This window comes from Tenrec ecaudatus, chromosome 11 (genome assembly GCF_050624435.1).
Source record: "Tenrec ecaudatus isolate mTenEca1 chromosome 11, mTenEca1.hap1, whole genome shotgun sequence".
Lineage (NCBI taxonomy): Eukaryota > Metazoa > Chordata > Mammalia > Afrosoricida > Tenrecidae > Tenrec > Tenrec ecaudatus.
The window spans coordinates 97589675-97595173 of record NC_134540.1 but is presented as its reverse complement, the minus strand read 5'-3'; positions in this window follow the sequence as shown (position 1 = coordinate 97595173).

Below are 5499 nucleotides of genomic sequence, written 5' to 3'. Positions count from 1 at the left end.
CCGTGAGATAATTGTTTCTAAGATAAGTGTGTGAATGACAGCTTAACAGGGTTTTGAGAAAGAACAGATAGGTATCTCCTTTAAGGAGATATAGGACATTGATATTTTTATCAGCCATTTCCTTTAGTATTTTACTCAAAATACACTCAGAGGTTAACTTTCTAGCCACAAAACATTCAAACGGATAGAGCTAATCCTTAGGCACTTGAAGCCCACTTTAGTCACTGAACTAAAAGCTGCTTCTTGTTGGCCTACAGCTGCCGTGTGTTATCTGTGGAAAGTCTTACGCTACCAGTTCTCTTTTATGCGGGAAAAAAAATAATTAAAGGGCAGCAACTTGGACCATGACATAAAATTAATAAATTACACCACCATGGCCCACAGTTCAGTGATTAAAGTCGGCTAGCTCAGCTAGTTAAATATATCTGGTACACCAATTGTGATAAATGACTTATAACCTTAGAACGCAAATCTAAGCACTATGGAATAAATTGTATGCTTTAAAATATGTGTTAAAATCATAAATTCTTATGCTTAGGGTTTGTAATTTCTTTGGGAAATAGGAATTAGTTTTGTCTGTCTGTGAAATATCATTGTAAGGTGCATTTTAAGCCAAGCATCATTGAGATTAGAAAAAGAACTGATATTCAGAGAGAAGAATGCACACATGGAAAATGATTGGTGCCGCTCTGAGGTCACAGAGGCGCCTAGGAAGAGAAGCTGTAAAATAATTTTCATCCACTGCAGAGAAATCATTTCTCCAGAGTTGGTGCCATGAACCCAGATTTTTAGTCCCCTAAATGGAAATTCTAGGGAAAATAAATTTCCATTTATGGAATATATTCAATTATGGTATTTCTGTTACAGCAGTACTAAAAAACTAAGACCCTTGGTATAGGAAATGAAGGGCAACCTTCAATCTTGGAAACTATGGAAAAGGGAAGCTAGACAGATGTAGCTGGCATAGTGTCTTATTACAGAAGGAAGACTTTGAGGAATAAATTGTAATCAATCAACCCCCTGTTAAAGTTGAAGTCTCAATTGTGCTTCTTTCTCATCCATTATCTCAATTAATGAGTACTTTTTTATCCACAGTTTTGAGGTGGAAATACTTGACACATTAAAAATATTTTAAAAGATAGTGATCAATTGAATATACCAAACTAGTCTAAAATCAAACGTCAAGCTTAAGATATTTGAGTAATTGCAATGCAGAAATATCCCACTTGAGTGCTAGTGGTTAATAGGCTCCGTCCTCTGTTTCCGTTCCCCTCCACATACGTGCCCTTTTGGCGTGTCACTCCCATGGAGTGCTACAAATCTGCAAAGTGCAGGAGCAGGGCTGCTGTAAAGAGTTTGTAAGGCATGGTGGTGTACCATCATCATCACATTGTGTGGAATCTCCTATCAGAGAAAATAGATGTTCTCACAAGCCCAATTTTCAATGACACTCGGACATATCACTTTCCATTATCATGACAAAGCAGAAAAGCTTTGAGAATGGATAGCAGCAATCCACTGATTTGCTGGATGTTAACACACACACACAAACACACACACACACAAACACACACACACACACTAGGGGGAAAAGTGAATTTTCTCTGTAAGGGTGTGCTTTATTTTATCAACACATTTTCAATATAATAATTACTTATCACTGACCTTTTTAGTAGTTTGCAAATATCTCTACATAAATTTTTTCTAATTATAATGACAATATTTGAATTTAAAGAACTGCAACATTCAATCTTCTTTAGAAAACATTTTCCCAAATTCCATTCCATGTGAAATTTAAAGTTCCTAACACTTGAATTCTCATCATTTAAACATATTTTTCCCTGTGAATAGATATGTCCTATTACTAAGCAAATGCAAGCATGTGTAGTTTCATTCCTTCCCTCAAAAGCAGTTACTAAGTAAAACCAAGTTTCATAAAATTATCTTAGATTTTTAAAATACATGTAAAATTTCTTCTAATAAATACCTACATACCCATTATCTAGATAAATCCAGTATTATGATTTAGTAACTGTCTTTGATCTGCCTCTGTGATTGTTTTACTGAAGCAATTCTAATTCATAGTGACCCCACACAAGCTAATACAACTCAAAGGTTGTTATGATAGTTAAATTCAACTGCCACATATAATGTGATTGGTACCATAAACATCAGTTGTTATTAGTATTTTTAAAATATGCACAATACTAATACTTTGTAAGCATGTTTGATTTTAAATTTAAGCAGTATTATGTATGTTTTAAAATATTGTAAATATTTATTGTAGTCATGTCTCTAGAAGTATTCACATATATATGTGATGAAAAACATAAGGAAGTAGCTGTTAAATGTTGAAATTTTAGAAACAATACTTTCATATTTAATTATCAAAACACTTACCTGTTGTTTTGCATTGGGTTTTGCTTTGAGAATACATTTTTTCATTACAAATAAAATAATTCATACCTAATGTCTGGAATACCTAGCTACTACATATTATGTGTGCAATTAATAAACTAGAGTTTGATTAACTACTACAACACAAACAATAAGAGAAAATAGGATACAATATATAAAATGAGGAAGGAAACCTAGCCCTTGCCTTCACGAAATTTTCAATAGAAGAGAGGCAATCTAGCTTGTTCTCCTGTGGAATTAATATAACCATTAAAATACGATCAGATGACTGCAGAACTGCATTAGCACTCAAAGAGTAACTTGATCTCACAGTGGGAATATGATTCTAATTAAAGATAATAACTATGGTTCATGATTGAACAGATCTAAAATATTATTAATCTAAGTATAATAATATAACCATGATATCTTACACATTAGCATTGTAGTAACTTGTAAAAATTACAAAACAGTTTTAAAAGTATAGTTATAAAAATGTTGGCTCACAAATTGGTCAGGGGGAACCGCTGTATTTAAGAATATCAAGAGCAATAAAGTCTCCTCAGGGTAAAGATAATAAATAATAGCTATGCCATTAAACTTGTTCTTCAGAAGAGTTCTAGGACTGATTGCATTCTTCCTTTTTACACCCTGGCTAGTCAGAAAGGAGTGTACAACTCTCATCCACTGGGCCTTTAACTCATATTCTTGTGGCAGTGGTCACATACAGGCTTCAAATACAAAGGCAATAAATCTTAGACATACATCCTATTAATCACAAAAGTGCAGGAGAAATATGTGTGTTCTCTCAATGCCTAAATAACGTGTGGCAATCCACACAATCAACAATTTCAGGTTGTAAATTGAGGCAGGAAAAGGCACAGTAAGATGAAGAAAGCACGAAGAATACATTTCCACTTAAAGATAAACTGCTTGTAAGTCTGGATGGTGGAATTTACCCTCTTTCACTCTAATACTCTGGTATCATCCCTTGCCGGTATGTGAACATTAATTTTGTGGTCTTATATAAAGATATAAGGCTAATAATTCATATTTTCTTTAGGCTGACTCTCTTCTGAAGACAAGGAGGACTTTCAACTTGGGGAGCTTTTGATCTCATCACAACTCTTAGTCTCCGTTGCAGTTCTATGCATTTTGCGTCACAATAGCACGTCTGTAATATCACTGGACTTCTTTATGTAATGATTTGTAAGAATATGAGATATAGTGGTGAGGTGAAGGGATTTTCCCAGAAAAAAGATTTTTAAATCGCTTCCTTTTTATGGCCTTCATATAGAGTGTGTATTTCCCTGTCCTTTCCCAACAATCTACCAACAATTTAAAAACCAGTCATTCCCACTTCTATCAAACAATAAAAGCACCAGCCATAAGAGAGACATAAAATCACAGATGCCCCAGATACTGCTTCAATTCATAATCGGCATAGTGTCTGTCCTACAGCGGTTCTCAACCTGTGGGTCGCGACCCCTTTGGGGGTTGTCCAACCCTTTCACATGGGTCACCCAATTTGTAAGAGTCTCAAAATTATAGTTATGAAGTAGCTACAGAAATAATTTTATAGTTGGGGGTCACCACAACATGAGGACCTCTATCAAAGGGTCTCAGCATTAGGAAGGTTGAAAACCACTGCTTTACAAGATGGTAAAGTGTGTGTGTATGAATTCCCGGTCACATCAGCAAGCACACACACACACACACACACACACACACACACTCCACAGTGAATTAATAAGCCACTCAACAGCCCTGTTTTATAGACTTAAAAATGTATTGAACAAAAGCCATTCTCTTGCACTCATTTGCAAAAAGATATAATTAGTTGTTCTTTCAATTTCTTGGATAAAGATGACACATACGAAAAATAATAGGCTGTCAATACCCTAAAGGGTTAGCAGTATGAACTCAACAAAGGAATTTATTTTAAGGCAACAACAGCTATTTCCTCCCCTAATATCTGGGGTATTTTAGGATCACCTATGATATGAAAGTATATGTTTAAAATTCAAAGTAACTTTAAAAAAATCTTTAAAGCCTCAAACATATTTCTAATCATATTCCTTCAGAAAAAAGACATTACCAGCTATATATAAAATAGAATACCATGGTAAATAGGCCTAAAATAATTTTACGGTCTCAATTTGACCCACAGATTATATATTAGACAATAACATTAAATTTTTGCATTTCAAAAAGGGTTCATTATGCAACAATTGTGAACTTACTATAGGCCAAGCATGGTTTGAATGTAGGTTTGTGAGTAAAAGACAAAAAATGGAAAGTCAACACTTACATGGTCTAATTACAAATTATTCATTGAAGTTTAGTCAATATGAAATATATTCAATTGAAAATTTAATAGAAAATTTAATTTTCTACTTCTGTGAATGACCAACATTACCTGTGAAATAAGTAATAGTAGTCTTATTAGTAAAAGAGGAAAGCAGAACTTTGAGCAACTCAACCTTCTGCTGAGACGGCATTTCTATGCAAGAGATATTGAATTAGAATCTATATTTTCATACATTTTCCATCTGTTAGATCTATAAGAATCAACTAGGGGTATCATTTTGAAAAGTAGATTTTGGTTCAGTGTATTTAGGGTGGAAATGCAAAGACAGTTGGAGCTTGTTGAACTAATATGAACTGATTTATAGTCACTGAAAGAAGGGAAGGAAACGAAAAAGAGGGAGAAGAATGGAAAGAAAAGGTAAAAGAAGATAAACTGCAATAGTTGGTTCTGCATATGGTGGGTATTATAATGTTAATATGTTTGCAAATGTTCTGTTGATATTCTATTTTATCAATTAAAGACTACATTAATGAAAACAGAATAAGATTTGTGTTCTATTGTGATTCAAAGTCAAATGTAGATAATAAACATAATTTTAAATTCTAACTTCTTTCAAGAATTAGAAAATGTTCTTAGCATCTTTTAGATCATCACCTTATTGATGACAATAAAAAAATATTTTCAGAGAGGATTTCTAATAGCTAAATAATCTTTCAAATAACCCTGCATCTCATGTCAGGAAGTTTCTTGACCTTCTAGACCAGTAAAAACAGTAGTGGGTTACTAACATT